A 23,045-nucleotide genomic window follows, 5' to 3' on the forward strand; every position below is an offset into this window, starting at 1 on the left:
TTTCCGGGTTCTCTATAGTCGGTTCATCCGGAATTTGTGAGTCTTCCCCAAAGATATTATTTTCGTCATCGGATAGGTTAATGACTGAAACACCATCTGAAGATTCTGGTTCGGAGTCGCTGAATGTGATAACAAGTTTTGAGCCCGACATCTATCACACAACAACTAACCCATTAGTACTACATAATATTTACATATAAATTTTAACCAACAATGATAAGCAATGGTTTTTAAATCAGACCCGGTCAAAGTCCAGACTTACTAATGTATCCTAACGACTTATCAGTTAGACACACTAATGCAAACCTGGTTTGCTAAGACCACCGCTCTGATACCACATGTCATAACCCGTCCTTAACCATAAGAACGAGTTAGATAACGTATGATTTCATTGCGAGGTATTGACCTCTATATGCGACATTTTTAAAAGAACAACTGCATTTATTTTACATTACAAACCATAACTCTTATTTTAATACAAGCTTTAGACAATAAAAAGATGATTATCGTTTAGCGATAATCTTAGACTTACAAACTTTATATGTGATGATAACAATACGATTTCTAGCATATTTTACATTACAATTCCTCGGATATGCAGTTTTATTTTTGACACAAATATGCATACTCAAGATCTTGCTTAAATTTAACATGTTGCAGCGGAAGCTTTTAGTTATCACCTGAGAATAGACATGTTTAAAACGTCAACATAAAGTTGGTGAGATATAGGTTTAATGCCGGCAGCGATATAAATATAGACCACAAGATTTCATATGTAAACATTTTAATAAAAATATTCTAAGTAGTTGAGCACTTGGTAACCATACTTAACATTTAATCACGTCGCATATTCCCTTTATTATGAAATCTTACTACACCGTACCAAGTGTAGTCACGAAACGAAGTACTGTGCAACCGTTGAATACTGGTCGTCCAGTCCGGTTGGGGTTGTCAGGCCCGATAGATCTATCAACAGGATTCGCGTTTACAATACCGCTGTAAATAATAGTTACCAAGCTACAGGGAAGTATGCCAGTGGTACAACTCAACGTAGAATATATTTTTCAGTTACTTGTGTCCATAACGTAAAACATAAAATACATGTACTCTCATCCCGAAATACTTAGAGTTTAAAAGTGGGACTATATACTCACTTTTGCCTTGAAGATATATATATTTTGACTTGGTCTCCGGTTGATATCACGAACCTATCCATATATAATTTATCAATATATTTTCATTTAAAACAATCGTCACATATATATACTTATAATACTTTTAATGTCTTCTTAGTCCGTAGTTAGCAGTCCGATGTTAGTAATTCAATTTTAATGGTTCATATTTAGGTGTTTAATAAATAAATAAAACCCCCATCGAAATAAATAAAACCCCATCGTATTTGTATTGGTCGGGATTAATCTTGACCCACGGTACCGGTGTTGTCAAATGACGTGTTGCGTACATAAAGTACCGGTGTTGTCAAATGACGTGTTGCATACAATCATGGAATCTTATGATTAATCTTCTCGTATTGTTTACGGGTGGTCCTGAAATATATAAAATTAAATTATGAGTACATATATATAAAATATCATGTTATTTTAGAAAGATGTGATTCATTTAATTTTTCTCCAATTATTTTCGTGGCTAAACTAGTTTTGGATATCCGATCTTGTTTTGGTCATAGTTTCTTCGTTACAACTCCATTTTCGTTGGTTCAACTTGCCACTTCCTTGGATCGAGTTCTTATTTAAGACTATGAACTGTAAATACCTTAGTTTGTATTCTAAATCACAGGTCATAGGTCAAACTTTGGTGAAACTTATGAAGTTGATCATTTTCCATCATGTAAACAACCTTAAATGATTATTTTTCTAAAAATATTTATACTTTGAGTTAAATCATGAAATTTTTATGTATTAACATATTCATAGTAAATATCAATTTTCCAGAAAATAAGCCTCCAATTCAAAGTTCAAGATAGTTTTTAATTATCCAACCCAAAACAGCCCCCGGTTGCACTCCGACGTCGTAAAAACAGTTTTTAAGGTGTTCTTTGAAAAACCAAGTTATACCTTGTTAAATTAGCATATATTTATGATATATTACAGGTATTGAAGTATTTTAAAAGTTAAGTTAGAAGGATCTATTTAGTTTGCAAACAAGTTTGAAAACATTCAAACTATGTTCTTGTTGTTAAAATTTTATACCATAAAATAAGATAACTATATATATATGAATCGAATAAGGTTATGAACAAAGTTACTACCTCAAGTTACTTGGACAAGGTTGCTGTAAAAGAGGAGTAAAAACCTAGAACCAAAAGAGTGATGGAGTTGGATGAAAGATTGGAAGCAACTTAAGACATAAACTTGAAATGAAAGTTGTATTTTTGTAGTGTTTTTGTTTGATCTTGTTATGGTGGTGTTTAAGGTGATTCTTGAGAGGATTTTTGCTGGAGTTCTTAGAGAGACATGAGGCTAGTAAGTGTGTGTGTTTAGCTAGAGAAATGATGATAGAAGTTGAACCAAAATGAGGTGAGAATACCCCCATTAAAAACGTGAATGGGGGGGGGGGACATGGACAAATTTCCAAGCTTGTAATCTTGTGTAATTAGTCAAACTATCTTACAAAAGTAATTACCTCTACCTTAGGGCAGTAACAAGGGCTAGTTAGGTGGTGATTTGATGTGTATATACCAATAGTAAATACGTATAGAAGTTAGGTATGATACGAGTACATATACTCTAGATATACGTATAGAAATCTTGTGAAAACGGAACGAGGATTCAAATATAGTTATCTTTTGTGAATATACTTATATTGTTTTATGTATTTAAGTCCTTAAAAAGTGATTAAATACATTACATATACGATATATGTATAAACATTATACGTTATAAGTATTTATATCAAAAAACGTTACTTAAAGTTATCGTTTTGAAAACTTAAGTTAGTAGTTTCAAAATATACTTATAACTTATTGTTATTAATACAAAATGAGATATTAAAACATCCTTAGATCATGTTAAATATGTATATATACATATATATACACAAACGTATAATTATCATATGTTATATAGTTCGTGATATCATCGGTCAAACTAGACGGTCAAACGTTGTGTAAATCTATTTTCAAAAACACAAGTCTCAACAATTTGGGTTGCTTATCATGTTGGTAAGGTTTAATTTATGTAAATATTAATCTTATAAGTATAGATCGATCGAAAAAGTCCGGGTCATTACAACTCTCTAACCTTGTATGGGTATTTTGTGGATGCAAGAATGCACTTTTCCACTGTGAGATGGCATTTGAACAGGATGTGGAGGAATTATGGGATTAAAGACATCTCTATGAATAGCTCAGGGTTTTTCCTCTTTAATTTTAGTAGTGAAGATAAAATGATGCAGGTATTAAGAAGTGGGCCATGGATGATTGAAAATGTTCCAATGTTCTTGAAGAAATGGGAGCCTGCAATGTACCTTGATAAAGTTGAACCTACAGTACTACCATTGTGGGTCGCATTAATTGATTTGCCTTTTGACCTCTGGAATGGTAAGTGCAAAAGTAATATTATTAGCCAAATTGGCAAACCCATTGCCATGGATAAAGTTACAAAAGAGAGGTGCATAAGGTAAACTGGTCAAGCAGGCTATGCAAGAGTGTTAGTTGATATGAATGTAAATGAGGAGATACCAGATCATATAAAGGCCATATATCCTAGTGAAAATGGAATGCCAGGTAAATTGATCAAAATCAAACTAGGATATCAATGGAAGACTGTAAGATGCTCTCATTGTAAGGTATTTGGTCATGATTATGGAAACTGTAGAAGTAGACCATTAACAGAAGAGGAATTAGACATCAAGAGAAAGCAAGCAGATGAAGAGAGGTTAAAAGAAGAAAGATTAAGAGAAAAAGCTGATGAAGGATGGCAAACCATGGGTAGAAACAATAAAGTTATAAAAAGTGTTGATGGCAATCCAATCATCAAACAGGTTCCAATCCCCAACAAGAATGGTAATGGCAAAGTTAACACAACATGTAATCAATCTCAAGAGCAGGCTAGTGGGAGTAACAGCAAAATTGTAACCAAGCAGGCTGGTAACAGTAAAAGTGGTGGGAACTTCAGTTACAACAACAGAAACAGCAATAATGGTGGATCATGGGTTAAGGTAGGTGAAAAGAACAACAACAGTGGCATCAAGATTGGAGAGAAAAAGGAGAATGGTAATAAAAGTGGTGATTTAGGTGGGAATAGTAATAAGGACAATGGTACAGTTGGGAATAAGCCAAGGAGTAGTGCCACAAATGGTAATAAAAAGGATGTTAAATCTAGTGGAATTGGAGCAAAGGGTAATACAGAAGGTAATAAGGATAAAGGAAAAGGTATCATGGGTGTGAATGATAAAAAGAAGGAAGTTTCATTTAAGCGAAATAAGTTTGGGGCTTTGGTTGATGAATCAGATGAAGAGATAGAAGATGAATATGATGAGGAAAAGAAGTTGTGGGAATCTAGGAAGGATTACTTAAAATCATGTGCCAACCCTAAATTATTGCCATCAGGCTTAACAGTCAACACCTGGTCAAATGAAGATAAAGAATTTTTCCAATTCTTATGTAAAAAACAAGGTTTTGACTTTTTCAAACCTGGCAGCTATGATGAATCAGATGAGGAGGATGTCATATCTGAAACTGATGGCACAGCTAAGCTAATGACGGATGTGGATATGAGTTCTGAAGAAGGAATAGTGAATGGTGATAGTTCCAACCCTAAACCGGTTCTCAATGTTTAAGCTCTCAAGTTGGAACATTAGAGGTATGAATAATACCTCCAAACAAGATGAAGTTAGGAAATTCATTAGGAATAGTAACTGTAGTGTCTGCTGTATTGTTGAAACCAGGGTTTTTGTAGTGACCCGAACTTTTCCATGTTTAAATTTATATATATATTAAATGAAATTGTTATTTACATGATTAAGTGTTTTCAACATGTTAAGCAATCAAACTTTTTAAGACTTGATTAATTGAAATAGGTTTCATATAGACAATTGACCACCCAAGTTGACCGGTGATTCACGAACGTTAAAACTTGTAAAAACTATATGATGACATATATATGGATATATGTATATAGTTAACATGATATTATGATAAGTAAACATATCATTAAGTATATTAACAATGAACTACATATGTAAAAGCAAGACTACTAACTTAATGATTTTGAAACAAGACATATATGTAACGATTATCGTTGTAACGACATTTAATGTATATATATCATATTAAGAGATATTAATACATCATATTATCATGATAATATAATAATTTAAAATCTCATTTGATATTATAAACATTGGGTTAACAACATTTAACAAGATCGTTAACCTAAAGGTTTCAAAACAACACTTACATGTAACGACTAACGATGACTTAACGACTCAGTTAAAATGTATATACATGTAGTGTTTTAATATATATTCATACACTTTTGAAAGACTTCAAGACACTTATCAAAATACTTCTACTTAACAAAAATGCTTATAATTACATCCTCGTTCAGTTTCATCAACAATTCTACTCGTATGTACCCGTATTCGTACTCGTACAATACACAGCTTTTAGATGTATGTACTATTGGTATATACACTCCAATGATCAGCTCTTAGCAGCCCATGTGAGTCACCTAACACATGTGGGAACCATCATTTGGCAACTAGCATGAAATATCTCATAAAATTACAAAAATATGAGTAATCATTCATGACTTATTTACATGAAAACAAAATTACATATCCTTTATATCTAATTCATACACCAACGACCAAAAACATCTACAAACACTTTCATTCTTCAATTTTCTTCATCTAATTGATCTCTCTCAAGTTCTATCTTCAAGTTCTAAGTATTCTTCATAAATTCTACAAGTTCTAGTTTCATAAAATCAAGAATACTTCCAAGTTTGCTATCTTACTTCCAATCTTGTAGAGTGATCATCCAACCTCAAGAAATCTTTCTTATTTATAGTAAGATATCGTTTTAATACAAGGTAATACTCATATTCAAATTTTGATTCAATTTCTATAACTATAACAATCTTATTTCGAGTGAAAATCTTACTTGAACTTGTTTTTCGTGTCATGATTCTGCTTCAAGAACTTTCAAGCCATCCAAGGATCCTTTGAAGCTAGATCCATTTTTCTCATTTTCAGTAGCTTTATCCAGAAAACTTGAGGTAGTAATGATGTTCATAACATCATTCGATTCATACATATAAAGCTATCTTATTCGAAGGTTTAAACTTGTAATCACTAGAACATAGTTTAGTTAATTCTAAACTTGTTCGCAAACAAAAGTTAATCCTTCTAACTTGACTTTTAAAATCAACTAAACACATGTTCCATATATATATGATATGCTAACTTAATGATGTAAAACCTGGAAACACGAAGAACACTGTAAAACCGGACATACGCCGTCGTAGTAACACCGCGGGCTGTTTTGGGTTAGTTAATTAAAAACTATGATAAACTTTGATTTAAAAATGGTTCTTCTGGAAAAATGATTTTTCTTATGGACATGAAACTATATCCAAAAATCATGGTTAAACTCAAAGTGGAAGTTTGTTTTCTAAAATAGTCATCTAGACGTCGTTCTTTTGACGAAAATGACTACCTCTTTTAAAAACGACTTGTAACTTGTATTTCCGACTATAAACTTATAATTTTTCTGTTTATATTCATAAAGTTAAGTTCAATACGAAACCGTGGCCACTGGAATCACTCAAAACGGATTAGAAACGAAGAAATGGCGAGTAAAACAAGATTGATAAAAACTACTCATTTTACCTACGTGAAAGTTAGTAATAAATCTATTCCAACCATAACCTAATCAACTTATATTGTATATTATGTAATCTTGAGATACCATAGACACATACACAATGTTTCGACCTATCATGTAGACCCATCTATATATATATTGCTGAACAACCATAGACACTCTATATGTGAATGTTGGAGTTAGCTATACAGGGTTGAGGTTGATTCCAAAATATATATATAGTTTGAGTTGTGATCAATACTGAGATACGTATACACTGGGTCGTGGATTGATTCAAGATAATTTTTATCGATTTATTTCTGTACATCTAACTGTAGACAACTAGTTGTAGGTTACTAACGAGGACATCTGACTTAATAAACTTAAAACATCAAAATGTATTAAAATTTTTGTAAATATATTTTGAACATACTTTGATATATATGTATATATTGTTATAGGTTTGTGAATCAACCAGTGGCCAAGTCTTACTTCCCGACGAAGTAAAAATCTGTGAAAGTGAGTTATAGTCCCACTTTTAAAATCTAATATTTTTGGGATGAGAATACATGCAGGTTTTATAAATGATTTACAAAATAGACACAAGTACGTGAAACTTCATTCTATGGTTGAATTATCGAAATCGAATATGCCCATTTTTATTAAGTCTGGTAATCTAAGAATTAGGGAACAGACACCCTAATTGATGCAAATCCTAAAGATAGATCTATTGGGCCTAACAAACCCCATCCAAAGTACCAGATGCTTTAGTACTTCGAAATTTATATCATATCTGAAGGGTATCCCGGAATGATGGAGATATTCTTATATATGCATCTTGTTAATGTCAGTTACCAGGTGTTTACCATATGAATGATTTTTATCTATATGTATGGGATGTGTATTGATATATGAAATCTTGTGGTCTATTGTTACGATTTGATATATATAGGTTAAACCTATAACTCACCAACATTTTTGTTGACGTTTAAAGCATGTTTATTCTCAGGTGAATACTAAGAGCTTCCGCTGTTGCATACTAAAATAAGGACAAGATTTGGAGTCCATGTTTGTATGATATTGTGTAAAAACTGCATTCAAGAAACTGATTTCGATGTAACATATTTGTATTGTAAACCATTATGTAATGGTCGTGTGTAAACAGGATATTTTAGATTATCATTATTTGATAATCTACGTAAAGCTTTTTAAACCTTTATTTATGAAATAAAGGTTATGGTTTGTTTTAAAAATGAATGCAGTCTTTGAAAAACGTCTCATATAGAGGTCAAAACCTCGCAACGAAATCAATTAATATGGAACGTTTTTAATCAATAAGAATGGGACATTTCAGTTGGTATCCGAGCGTTGGTCTTAGAGAACCAGAATTTTGCATTAGTGTGTCTTATCGAGTTTGTTAGGATGCATTAGTGAGTCTGGACTTCGACCGTGTTTACTTGAAAAAAAAAGATTGCTTAACAAATTTTGTTGTAAACTATATATTTTTATCATGTGAATATTATGTGATATATTAATCTCTTAACATGTTTGATATTATGTGTTAGATGTCTACCTCTAGAACAAGTCCCATTGACTCACCTAATAATAATGAAGAGTCAAATGTAAATTGGAATGATTCGTGGACTGATTCACAAGTTCCCGAAGAGGAACCGGAAGAAGAGTCGGAACCGGAAGAAGAATCGGAACCGGAAGAAGAATCGGAACCGGAAGAAGAACCAGTGGGGGAAATAATAAAATAGTTAAGTAGAAGAAAATCCTCAACCAACCGACCAAAGTTAATTATGGTCAACGGTGTTTCCGCCAAGGAAGCAAAATATTGGGAGGATTACCAATTCTCCGATGAATTGGATCCCGACGAGGATTCCGATGATGTTATAGAAATTACCCCAACTGAATTTAAAAAGGCAAAAGAGAACAATAAGGGAAAGGGCATAAAAATAGAGAAATCTGATTCCAACCCCAATGAATTTTATATGTATCGTCAACACCCGTATTTCTTAAGTTGTAACAATAACCCGGGAACCTCTAAACCACCAGGTTTTTCTAGACCAATGTGGAAAACGACGGCTCGTATTAGAGGAACATCATATATCCCTAAAAACTTAGCAAAAAGAACCAAGTTCGAAAAAGAAGAAACGAGTGAGTCGGAATAAGATAGTTGTATTTGTGCGGTGTAATATATGTAATATAGTGTGCTTATGCTTTACGATATATGTAAAAATTGCTTGTATTAATAAGTATCTTTTATGAATCTAACTCTTGTCTATTTTACAGTATAAAAACACAAAATGGATAGACAACCCAATATTTTAGAAGATTTACCCGGAGACATGATTGATGAAATCTTGTCTAGAGTCGGTCAGAATTCCTCGGCACAACTATTTATGGCAAAATCAGTTTGTAAGACATTCGAAGAATGTTCCAAGAATGCCTTGGTTTATAAAAGGCTTTCGTTTGAAAGATGGGGGATATCACATTGGGAAACCCATAAGTTACGATGTGTTTACTTTGACGCATATATTGCAGGGAACCCAAATGCTATTTTACGCAACGGGTTAAGGAATTATTTTGACTCAATGTATCCGAATATAGGACTTCATGATTTAGAAAAAGCGGCTAACATGCAACATAAAGAAGCATGTTATGCTTACGGGTTAGTAATGTTCGCTTCTCACCAAAGTGAGAAAAAGAACATCGGGCTACAACTATTAAACAAAACGTTCCCACAAGTGACGGAGTCGGTAATTGGGGTAAGAAATGAGGTTTTTAGGTTATTACGAGACTGTTGGTCATTACGTAACCTTCGCCCTTTTGACGACGTTACAACACATTGTCATACTATCGGTCACAACGGTTACGTTCCACAAGACCAAGGATGGGAAGTGGTATTAGTAAAACCAGAATGCATGACTTGTTTCTGGACGTATGAATTACGTGTCTTTGTTGCCTTTGCTGAATGCCTTATTTATTAACTAGAATTATCTTCGCAACTACTTTGTATCAAAGTTTTATGTGCTATATTTCATGCTATATGTAAAATAGCGGTATTGTAAGTTTGCAAGTTATTGTATAAAGGTTTGAATATGATTTTTTTTTTGTGATTAGTTTTTCATATAGAATTGTAGTAGTTGAAATGGTATGTTAGCTACTAAGTATGAACTAAACGGGTAGGTACTACCCGAATTAAAGAGTATAAAACGCTAATATGAAGAAAGAGCTTTTATAAATTAGTTCATATTACGCTACGAAATACTATTGACTACTCTTGATATTCTATATGATTAACTCGTTTCATTTGACTATTTTGAAGGAAATGGCACCGACTACTAGACACACCTTGAATATGAGTGAAGAGGAATTTCGTGCCTTTCTTGCTTCAAACATAGCTGCAGTACAGGCCGCGCTACATACAAACAATAACCTTGGATCTAGCAGTACAGGAAATCGTGTAGGATGCACCTACAAAGAATTCACTGCCTGCAAACCTTTGGAATTTGATGGAACCGAAGGACCGATCGGATTGAAACGGTGGACCGAGAAGGTTGAATCGGTGTTTGCCAAAAGTAAGTGTACTGAAGAGGACAAAGTGAAGTATGCTACGTGTAGAGACCCGTCCTAATCCATCCGGACGAAGTCCTTATCGATTACAAATGATTCACCACAGTTGATTACATCGCGAGGTAATTGACCTCTATATGATACATTTTACAATCATTGCATTCGTTTTTAAAAGACAAACTTTCGTTACATCGATAGTTGACAGGCATGTATAGCATTTCATAATATATCCAAATATAATTGACTTAATAGTAATCTTGATGAACTCAAAGACTCGAATGCAACGTCTTTTGAAATATGTCATGAATGACTCCAAGTAATATCTCTAATATGAGCAAATGCACAGCGGAAGATTTCTTTCGTACCTGAGAGTAAACATGCTTTCAAGTGTCAACCAAAAGGTTGGTGAGTTCATTAATTTAACATAAATAAACATTTCCATCATTTTAATAGACCACAAGATTTTCATTTCTCATAAACATACGTCCCATACATAGAGACAAAAATAATCATTCATATGGATTGAACACCTGGTAACCGACATTCACAATATGCATATAAGAATATCCCCATCATTCCGGGATCCTCCATCGGACATGATATATATTTCGAAGTACTAAAGCATCCGATACTTTGGATGGGGCTTGTTGAGCCCGATAGATCTATATTTAGAGTTCGCGTCAATTAGGGTGTCTGTTCCCTAATTCTTAGATTACCAGACTAAATAAAAAGGGGCATATTCGATTTCGATCATTCAACCATATAATGTAGTTTCGATTACTTGTGTCTATTTCGTAAAGCATTTATAAAAGCAGCGCATGTATTCTCAGTCCCAAAAATATATATTGAAAAAGCATTTAAAAAGGGATTAATGAAACTCACCCATATAATTATTGTAAAACAATTAATAAAACATTTGCATGTATTCTCAGCCCCAAAAATGTAAAGAGTAAAAGGGAATCAAATGAAACTCACCTAATGTATTTTGTAGTAAAAATACATATGACTATATTGAACAATTGAACAATGCATGGTTGGCCTCGGATTCACGAACCTATATCATTTGTATATATATTAAAATATATAATAGTAATCGAACAAGTTTATATATTATACGTTAAATTATATATTATACTTATTTAGTTTGTGTATATATTCAAAATGTTCAATATTTATATGGTTATACAGATATATATTTGATTAGTATTTTAATAAAAATACCTAACATGTTATATATGAATATTTATATAAACTTTGTTAATTTGAATAAAAACATACTTACAATCTTAATAATATCTTTAAAACTTTTATTGTCATAATCATAATACTTTTATTAATAATAATATGAATATTACTGATAATTTTAATCATAACATTTATAAAATTGATTGTGATGATAATCAGTTTTATAATACAAATAATAATAAGAATAATAATATTGATAGTAATAATAATAAATGATATTCATACTACTTAATAATAATGATACTAATAATAATAATAATAATAAATATGATAACTACCTCAAAATAAGCTCCAAAAATAAATAACTGCCTTTGCCAAGGCTTGAACCCGCAACCTCTCGCTCACCCATAACACCACTTAACCATCCTTCTGTCTTTGCTTTTCTAACTAAGATTGTATACCATATATGTTTAACCAGTTTCTTTCGGCCCAAGTAGAATGGCAACCCAATAACAACAACAATATAACTCGGCCCATCTAGGAAATAATGGCCCAACAGGAACTTGTAGTCTAACAACAAGCCTAACCGCAAGTTGTTTAAATAAAAAAAAACTCTTGTTGAAGCCTAGGATTGAACACCCGACCTCTCGTTCATCAACACATATGCATAACCATTAAACTGCTAGCTAGTTTCCTGAATTAAATCACATAATTAACTTCTTTAACCAATAATTGTTGTCTCCTACATAAAATAACACTCCACAACAACAATAGCATTATCCATCATCATTATGATATCACTATCCTAAATTTAATAGGAAAAAGCAGATGAAAACGTGGCAGTTTAACCACTAAACAAATCGTCCCACTTGTTATCTAAATCCCCACCACAACTTTATCAATATTCCAAGATTAGTTCCATATTTCGCTTAATTAATAAAAATACAATTCGTCCCTTACCATGTCCACTTTGGGTCGGCCATAAAAAAAATGAAACACCCATCCTTGCTTTTACAATGCTTTTAACATCTTCTTAATAATTATTTTGTGGTGAAAGTTTGGAAGAAAAGAAAAATATACGCAGCTGTAGCAGTAGGGTAAATTGGCTGCAAATAGTGGCGTGTTTAGTTGTAAATAGAAACATTACAGAAGTAGCTGCAGTACCTTACAGTGGTGGCGGATCATGGTGGCAATGGTTGTCGAAAACAGAAATAAACAGCTAATAATCGTGTGTATCTATAGATGGACTTATATTGAATGTTAATGATGTTTGATAGGGGTTCTCAGATAAGAGAGAGATAGCTGTTGTAGGTGGTGGTTTATTGTGGTGTTGAGAATAACCGGTGGTGGTTTGATATGGATGGTTTAACAAAGGTGGTGGTCATGGTAACCGTATAGAAATAGAAAGATAGAAAATACAAGTGGTGGTGGTTCTCGATGGGTTTGATCAAGCTTTAAGGTGGTGATGGTAAGAAGAAAAATGGTGGTAGTGGTGATTAATGAATGATAATGTGATTCCTCTTTTTCTCGTTTACAACTGGATTAGATAGAAGTAAATAAGGTTTGAGGTTGACAGCATAATACGCAGTACAGAAAAAAGTAAAAATATAATAAATGAATGAATAAAGTGAGAAGGAGATTGATAACAGATTTTGGAATGTAATGTAGAGATGGAATCTGTTTCGTACGAATTTAACAATCTGTAACCGATAGACAATGACCCTCAACCATTTCTGTTTTACTAATTCCATATATACATGTTTTACATATTTGATATAAATAATTAAAGAAGTTAATATTAATAATAATATTAATAATAATAATGATAATTTTGTAAATAATAATAATAATTAATAATAACATTAACAATAATAACAATAATCATTATTAACAATATTAATGGTAAATTGTATTATTTATATGATAATGTTAATAATGACTTTAATAATAATGGTAATTATAATTATAAAAGTAATAATATTAATAATAATAATAATTTAAATCATGATAACAAATAATATTTAAATTACAACTAAATAATAATTTTAATCATTCTTATAGAAATGCTTATATTTAAGTATTTATTTAGATAATCATAATCTTAAATTTATTAAAATTTTAATATTTAACATTTGTTAATACCACTAATAATAATTTTGATAATAATGAAAGTAGTAATAATATATTTTGTTATTACTATCATATTTTAACTTGTTGTTACATCGTATATTATATTAGTAACTTATTTATTCTAGTTGTTAATTTACATATTAAATTCCAATGATTCAATTATATCTTATTATTTCCACTACTTACATTTACATATATATGTATATATAACTTTATAACAATTGTTCGTGAATCGTCGACCATAGTTAAAGGGTAATTGATTACATAGATATAGATTTCAAAACTTTCGAGACTCAACATTAAGGATTTTGCGTATCGTGTCGGAAACATATAAAGATTAAAGTTTAAATTTGATCGGAAATTTCCGGGTCATCACAGTACCTACCCGTTAAAGAAATTTCGTCCCGAAATTTGAGTGAGGTGGTCATGGATAACAATAAAAATGTTTTCCTGACTCATATGAGCTGCTAAGTAGAGTTTTATTACCGTTGAGTAATAAGGATAAAATAATTCGATTATTTGAAGAGTACGAATGATGCAATCACAAAAGAGTGAGATGAATAAATAAAGTTTCGTCTTAACTTTTGACGTTGTTTTGGTTGAATTCCGGAATTCAAGAAATTTTAAGAAAATCTTCGAAATCTAAAAGATTTGATTCTTCGACGAGTAAGGAAATTAAGATCTCTATAATTAATGCGGAAATCTGCTTTGATTTCTTTGTCTGGTATTTTCACTATAAATGAACTTCTTCCGTTCCATTACTTTCACCATTCCTATACTTTCTTCCTCTATTCCTACTTCTAAAATATTATGGAAATGCTCCATCCAGTTCTGATTCTTGATATTTTCCTATCTATGTATCTGTCATCCTTCTTTTCAATCTTCAACTAGAAAATCTGTTTACTTCTACTATTGCCTTGGGGGAATACTATTCTTAATTATACCGTGTCTTTATATTGCTATTCGTATTAATATCCACAATTTGTAACTTCTGTGTTGTTATTGGGTTTTATATCTTCCCTTATATTTCAATGTCCCTACTTCTGTCTCTTATAATTATTGTCATCCACAGTTAATGCACTCTCTTATTTGATGCGATTTATACCCCCTTTCTATTTCGGAGCTTCATGCTTTTGTTTACTTTTCACAAGTAACGGTCCAGAATTCATAGGTATGGAGTTTCGAATTATCATAATATACAAGATAGAAAGAAAAGGTAGTAGCACGATTTGTTTTGTCAAATTACCAGAAGTTACGGAAAAGACAGAACCATCAAGAAGATATTTTCTTGATATGTTTAGAGGTTAAGTAGAATGAAAGAATCGTGTAACATGGCACATAATGATGGTACTGTGAATCATCACATTCCATTAGAAACTCAGCATGACTTACTATAATATAATCACGTTGATCAAGTGTCATTATATTATCCTAACTCATGCATCAGTTTCCAACATTACTTCAATAACATTCATATTTTAAGCTCGAAAGTTTACAGAATATAGAAACTAACAGTTTCTATATGATGTAACACTGATAGCACGAAGAGATTAATGGTTTTAGATAAGAATAGTTATAAAAATATCTCCAGAAATATGGAGGATATTTATAATAAAAGATACGATAATATCTCGGAATATCTAAGATCAGCGGATGATAGAAACTATTGTCTGTAAGGGTTTAGAGTAAGGAGCAAGATATTCACTAAAGACTTTAGCAGACATTGAATCATTTGGATTCTTTGAAGTCAAACTTATTCTTTGTGATTTGTCCACGGCTTTCTTCATAGTTTCGCATAATCTGCTGTTCGGTACTAAATTTTCTATTGAATGTTTCCAATATAATGATACACAAGAAGCACGAAGAGGTATATAATTTCGGACGAGAATATTTATGAAAATGCCCTCAGAAATATCGAAGATATTGATGATGATATTTTGGAATTTCTAAGTTCGATGGTTGATGAGGAAGATTTTCCGCAAGATTTTAACATGAGTACGGAGCAAGATATTCGTTGAAGGTTTCATCGGATCCAGAATTACCTGAATTCTTTGAATATATGGTATGGTCCTTGTATTTGTCCTTGGTCTCCTTCGTTGTTAGCTCAATCCGTTTTCCAGTTCCAACTTTTCTGAGCTTTTCCAACATACTATTCTTTATCATCAAACTTTCGATGATTAAGGTCGTTTACGGTTGTCTATGGTTTCTGCTGCTTCATTCAGCTTTTTCAACATTCAGAGTATTGATTTGTAGACTGGGTGCTTTTTAGAATTTCAGAATGAAAGATCATAATTCTAAGAGATAAATGTTATATGGATACATATAACTGTTGATGTAGATATGCTGTGAGTTTTCAAAGTACAGATAGCTGATTCCCAGTAATTGGTATGGCAGTTCTCGTTACAAGATGCGGATGAGTATATGATAGGGTTTCAATGAAGAAATATAATGATTTATCGGAGAGATTTAAACCAAGAAGCAACGAGGTTGCTGGTACGTCTGCTAGTAAATATGGTAAAATATGGAAGGTTCCCCGGTAACAATAAGAGAACATACATAATAATCAAGGTGATAATAAGGTTGTTTCGAACGAAAAGTCGAAGTTGATTTGCTGAAGCTGTGACAAAATTTTCTACTTTGAAAAGAGATCGCAAAGTTATTTTTGCTAATAAATGCCAAAGGATCTGACGCGGCTACGTATTAAACTTTTACTCAGTGGCCGAGAGTTTCCAGGTGCATAACTAAATGCATAAATCTTTCCCTCCGTAGATGAAGTTCGGTTGGTTCATCCTCTCGATTGAGGTGTTTTCAAGAATAATGAAAGGTTTGAACGCAGATTGTAATTGTCAAGATACAATGAGGTTTAAGATGAAATCAAGTGGCAAACTTGAAGAATTGTTTAGTTTCATATGTTATAATCAATATTTTAATTCATTTTTAATTGTTCAATCTTATTAGTCCACAGTCGATAGTCCACAGTTGACAGTTCAATAATTCATATATAGTTTAATATATCATATTTGAATTAATTAATACGTGTCGTGACCCGTATACGTCTCAGACTCGATCACAACTCAAAGTATATATATTATTATAGAATCAACCTCAACCCTGTATAGAGAACTCGATCATTACTGCATATAGAGTGTCTATGGTGATTCCAAATAATATATATAGATGCGTCTATATGATATATAAAAACCTTGTATACGTGTCCCGATATTTAAAGTGCGTAAAATAAATAACAAAAATTAAATGACGATAAATAAAGTGCGTAAAGTAAATAACAGAAATTAAATGACGATAAATAAAATTGCGATAATTAAATTGTGATAAATAAACTACGATAAATAAAATGTAATCAGTTAGCTAGGAACAGTTAGCTAGGATTTTGTTAGCGTGGATTCTTAACAGAATTTCTCATAGTTAATTTGTTTGTTTCTAACAAATTTTATTTTGTCTAATGTTTTCTTCATTATGCCACTTGTTGGATTCTGATAGGTTAAAATTCAAATATGAAATTGAAGGAAAATGGTTATTTTGCTGTAAACGGATATGTATATCCGTGGATGTAAATAGGATAGTAAATGACTTGAATCAGATTCGAAGAATGTACAGTGTAACTTATTAATGTGAAATCTAAATATTCCTCGGGTATTACCTACCCGTTAAAATATTTTCACCATTAACAGTTTGTACGAAAGAATTTTTAATTACAACCTTTATGAAAATATATACATATATATTTTCTTCATATGTAATCATGGATTTAATGAATCAATATGATATTAAACTCGTTTGATTTACCGTTTGACCAAGAATATATAATCTCTAAAACATTAAAGTTTACATAATTATCATGTCGAACGAAGATAGATGATGTAGAACATCATGTAGAACGATGATTATACTCGAGGTACAGAATGAGATGTTGAAGCTGGTGATGTGGATGTTGTTGTTGGTGGTACTAGTACTATTGGTGCTGAGGCTGGTGATGTTACTGGTGTTAGTGATACTACTGATGCTTGCAAATTGTGTTCCGTACTCTCTAAAGTTAACACTCGATCTCGGAGTTCTTTAACTTCTTCTACTAACGCTGGTTGGTTATCAGTGTGAGGTAGAGGTCGGATATCTCCTCTATTTCCGTTAATGGTAGCCTCAGGACGAAAAATTCTTGCAAAAAGGGTATAAACGATGTTGCGAATAGGTTCGCCGGTGAGCGGGTCGAGTACTCCAAGGTTAGGTGGTAGATTCGATTCATGATATGGAGTACCTTCTTCCCTTCTCCATAGGGTGAGTATGTCGCGAACCCACCCCCATTTTCTCCAGTAATCACGGTAGTTAATTGGTTGGTGTGCTCCTGTCACGCTGTCTTCGGAGTCAGAGGAACTTGATCGATTCGTAGAGGCCATCTTAAGCGATCTCAGAAAAGATTTTTGGTATGAAGAGTTTAGTGACAGCAATTGATAGTTGGATGGTATTCTCAATGCATAATTTGCATAGATATATATAGTACCAGGATCCCTTAAATTAAGGAGAAATTTATGAGAGATATCAGGCAAGGTCTACAGTAACAGATACGCTACGATATGAATTGTCAGATACGCTAAGATATGAATTTTATCTATACACTATTCATGCAGTCAATGCAGTAAAACGTGTCTAGACTAAGAATAATGAGTAAGTGAATTCCTAAGGATAATAAGCAGATGATTTTCAACAAAAATGATAAGCAAAACTTTTGACATGCAGCCACGGTCGAAGTCCAGACTCTCTAATGCATCCTAACGACTATTAGTTAGACACACTAATGCAAGACCTGGTTCGCTAAGACCACCGCTATGATACCAACTGTAGAGACCCGTCCTAATCCATTCGGACGAAGTCCATATCGATTACAAATGATTCACGACAGTTGATTACATCGCGAGGTAATTGACCTCTATATGATACATTTTACAATCATTGCATTCGTTTTTAAAAGACAAACTTTCGTTACATCGATAGTTGACAGGCATGTATAGCATTTCATAATATATCCAAATATAATTGACTTAATAATAATCTTGATGAACTCAAAGACTCGAATGCAACGTCTTTTGAAATATGTCATGAATGACTCCAAGTAAAATCTCTAATATGAGCAAATGCACAGCGGAAGATTTCTTTCGTAGCTGAGAATAAATATGCTTTCAAGTGTCAACCAAAAGGTTGGTGAGTTCATTAATTTAACATAAATAAACATTTCCATCATTTTAATAGACCACAAGATTTTCATTTCTCATAAACATACGTCCCATGCATAGAGACAAAAATAATCATTCATATGGATTGAACACCTGGTAACCGACAATCACAATATGCATATAAGAATATCCCCATCATTTTGGGAACCTCCATCGGACATGATATATATTTCGAAGTACTAAAGCATCCGATACTTTGGATGGGGCTTGTTGGGCCCGATAGATCTATCTTTAGAGTTCGCGTCAATTAGGGTGTCTGTTGCCTAATTCTTAGATTACCAGACTAAATAAAATGGGCATATTCGATTTCGATCATTCAACCATATAATGTAGTTTCGATTACTTGTGTCTATTTCGTAAAGCATTTATAAAAGCAGCGCATGTATTCTCAGTCCCAAAAATATATATTGCAAAAGCATTTAAAAAGGGATTAATGAAACTCACGCATATAATTATTGTAAAACAGTTAATAAAACATTTGCATGTATTCTCAGCCCCAAAAATGTAAAGAGTAAAAGGGAATCAAATGAAACTCACCTAATGTATTTTGTAGTATAAATACATATGACTATATTGAACAATTGAACAATGCATGGTTGGCCTCGGATTCACGAACCTATATCATTTGTATATATATTAAAATATATAATAGTAATCGAACAAGTTTATATATTATACGTTAAATTATATATTATACTTATTTAGTTTGTGTATATATTCAAAATGTTTAATATTTATATGGTTATACAGATATATATTTGATTAGTATTTTAATAAAAATACCTAACATGTTATATATGAATATTTATATAAACTTTGTTAATTTGATTAAAAACATACTTACAATCTTAATAATATCTTTAAAACTTTTATTGTCATAATCATAATACTTTTATTAATAATAATATGAATATTACTGATAATTTTAATGATAATATTTATAAAATTGATTGTGATGATAATCAGTTTTATAATACAAATAATAATAAGAATAATAATATTGATAGTAATAATAATAAATGATATTCATACTACTTAATAATAATGATACTAATAATAATAATAATAATAATAATAATAATAATAAATATGATAACTACCTCAAAATAAGCTCCAAAAATAAATAACTGCCTTTGCCAAGGCTTGAACCCGCAACCTCTCGCTCACCCATAACACCACTTAACCATCCTTCTGTCTTTGCTTTTCTAACTAAGATTGTATACCATATATGTTTAACCAGTTTCTTTCGGCCCAAGTAGAATGGCAACCCAACAACAACAACAATATAACTCGGCCCATCTAGGAAATAATGGCCCAATAGGAACTTGTAGTCCAACAACAAGCCTAATCGCAAGTTGTTTAAATAAAAAAAAAAACTCTTGTTGAAGTCTAGGATTGAACACCCAACCTCTCGTTCATCAACACATACGCACAACCATTAAACTGCTAGCTAGTTTCCTGAATTAAATCACATAATTAACTTCTTTAACCAATAATTGTTGTCTCCTACATAAAATAACACTCCACAACAGCAATAGCATTATCCATCATCATTATGATATCACTATCCTAAATTTAATAGGAAAAAGCAGATGAAAACGTGGCAGTTTAACCACTAAACAAATCGTCCCACTTGTTATCTAAATCCCCACCACAACTTTAACAATATTCCAAGATTAGTTCCATGTTTCGCTTAATTAATAAAAATACAATTTGTCCCTTACCATGTCCACTTTGGGTCGGCCATAAAAAAATGAAACACCCATCCTTGCTTTTACAATGCTTTTAACATCTTCTTAATAATTATTTTGTGGTGAAAGTTTGGAAGAAAAGAAAAATATACGCAGCTGTAGCAGTAGGGTAAATTGGCTGCAAATAGTGGCGTGTTTAGTTGTAAACAGAAACATTACAGAAGCAGCTGCAGTACCTTACAGTGGTGGCGGATCATGGTCGCAATGGTTGTCGAAAACAGAAATAAACAGCTAATAATCGTGTGTATCTATAGATGGATTTATATTGAATGTTAATGATGTTTGATAGGGGTTCTCGGATAAGAGAGAGATAGCTGTTGTAGGTGGTGGTTTATTGTGGTGTTGAGAATAACCGGTGGTGGTTTGATATGGATGGTTTAACAAAGGTGGTGGTCATGGTAACCGTATAGAAATAGAAAGATAGAAAATACAAGTGGTGGTGGTTCTCGATGGGTTTGATCAAGCTTTAAGGTGGTGATGGTAAGAAGAAAAATGGTGGTAGTGGTGATTAATGAATGATAATGTGATTCCTCTTTTTCTCGTTTACAACTGGATTAGATAGAAGTAAATAAGGTTTGAGGTTGACAACATAATACGCAGTACAGAAAAAAGTAAAAATATAATAAATGAATGAATAAAGTGAGAAGGAGATTGATAACAGATTTTGGAATGTAATGTAGAGATGGAATCTGTTTCGTACGAATTTAACAATCTGTAACAGATAGACAATGACCCTCAACCATTTATGTTTTACTAATTCCATATATACATGTTTTACATATTTGATATAAATAATTAAAGAAGTTAATATTAATAATAATATTAATAATAATAATGATAATTTTGTAAATAATAATAATAATTAATAATAACATTAACAATAATAACAATAATCATTATTAACAATATTAATGGTAAATTGTATTATTTATATGATAATGTTAATAATGACTTTAATAATAATGGTAATTATAATTATAAAAGTAATAATATTAATAATAATAATAATTTAAATCATGATAACAAATAATATTTAAATTACAACTAAATAATAATTTTAATCATTCTTATAGAAATGCTTATATTTAAGTATTTATTTAGATAATCATAATCTTAAATTTATTAAAATTTTAATATTTAACATTTGTTAATACCACTAATAATAATTTTGATAATAATGAAAGTAGTAATAATATATTTTGTTATTACTATCATATTTTAACTTGTTTTTACATCGTATATTATATTAGTAACTTATTTATTCTAGTTGTTAATTTACATATTAAATTCCAATGATTCAATTATATCTTATTATTTCCACTACTTACATTTACATATATATGTATATATAACTTTATAACAATTGTTCGTGAATCGTCGACCATAGTTAAAGGGTAATTGATTACATGGATATAGATTTCAAAACTTTCAAGACTCAACATTAAGGATTTTGCGTATCGTGTCGGAAACATATAAAGATTAAAGTTTAAATTTGATCGGAAATTTCCGGGTCATCACACTACGCATACCTTCACAGGTTCTGCGTTAACATGGTGGAATACCTATCTAGAGCAAGTTGGACAAGATGATGCTTACGCACTACCGTGGTCAGCATTCAAGCACTTGATGAACGAGAAGTACCGTCCCAGAACCGAGGTCAATAAGCTCAAGACAGAACTTAGAGGGTTACGAACCCAAGGATTTGATATTACCACGTACGAAAGATGATTCACTGAATTTTGCCTATTGTGTTCGGGAGCGTTCGAAGATGAGGAAGAGAAGATCAACGCGTTTGTGACAGGATTACAGGAAAGAATCCAAGAAGATATAAGTTCACACGAGCCCACCTCCATACAACAGGCATGTAGAATGGCTCACAAACTAGTGAACCAGATTGAAGAAAGAATTAAAGAACAGACTGCTGAAGAGGCCAATGTTAAGCAAGTCAAAAGAAAGTGGGAGGAAAACGGTGATAAGAATCACCAATACAACAACAACAGCAATTACAACAATAATCGCAACAACTATCCCAATAATCGCAACATCAATTGCAACTACAACAAACGGCCCAACAACAACAACAACAACAACAACAACAGCAGCAACTACAACAATCATCCCAACAACAATAATAACTGCAACAACAACAACAACAATCAGAAGCAGCTATGCCAAAGGTGTGAAAAGTATCACTCGGGGTTCTGCACCAAATTTTGCAACAAGTGTAAAAGAAATGGTCATAGCGCGGCGAAGTGTGAGGTCTACGGACCAGGGGTTAACAGAACGAAAGGAACAAATGGTATCGGAACGAGTAATGGCGGAGCA

The sequence above is a fragment of the Rutidosis leptorrhynchoides genome, chromosome 3 (assembly GCF_046630445.1).
Source record: "Rutidosis leptorrhynchoides isolate AG116_Rl617_1_P2 chromosome 3, CSIRO_AGI_Rlap_v1, whole genome shotgun sequence".
NCBI lineage: Eukaryota > Viridiplantae > Streptophyta > Magnoliopsida > Asterales > Asteraceae > Rutidosis > Rutidosis leptorrhynchoides.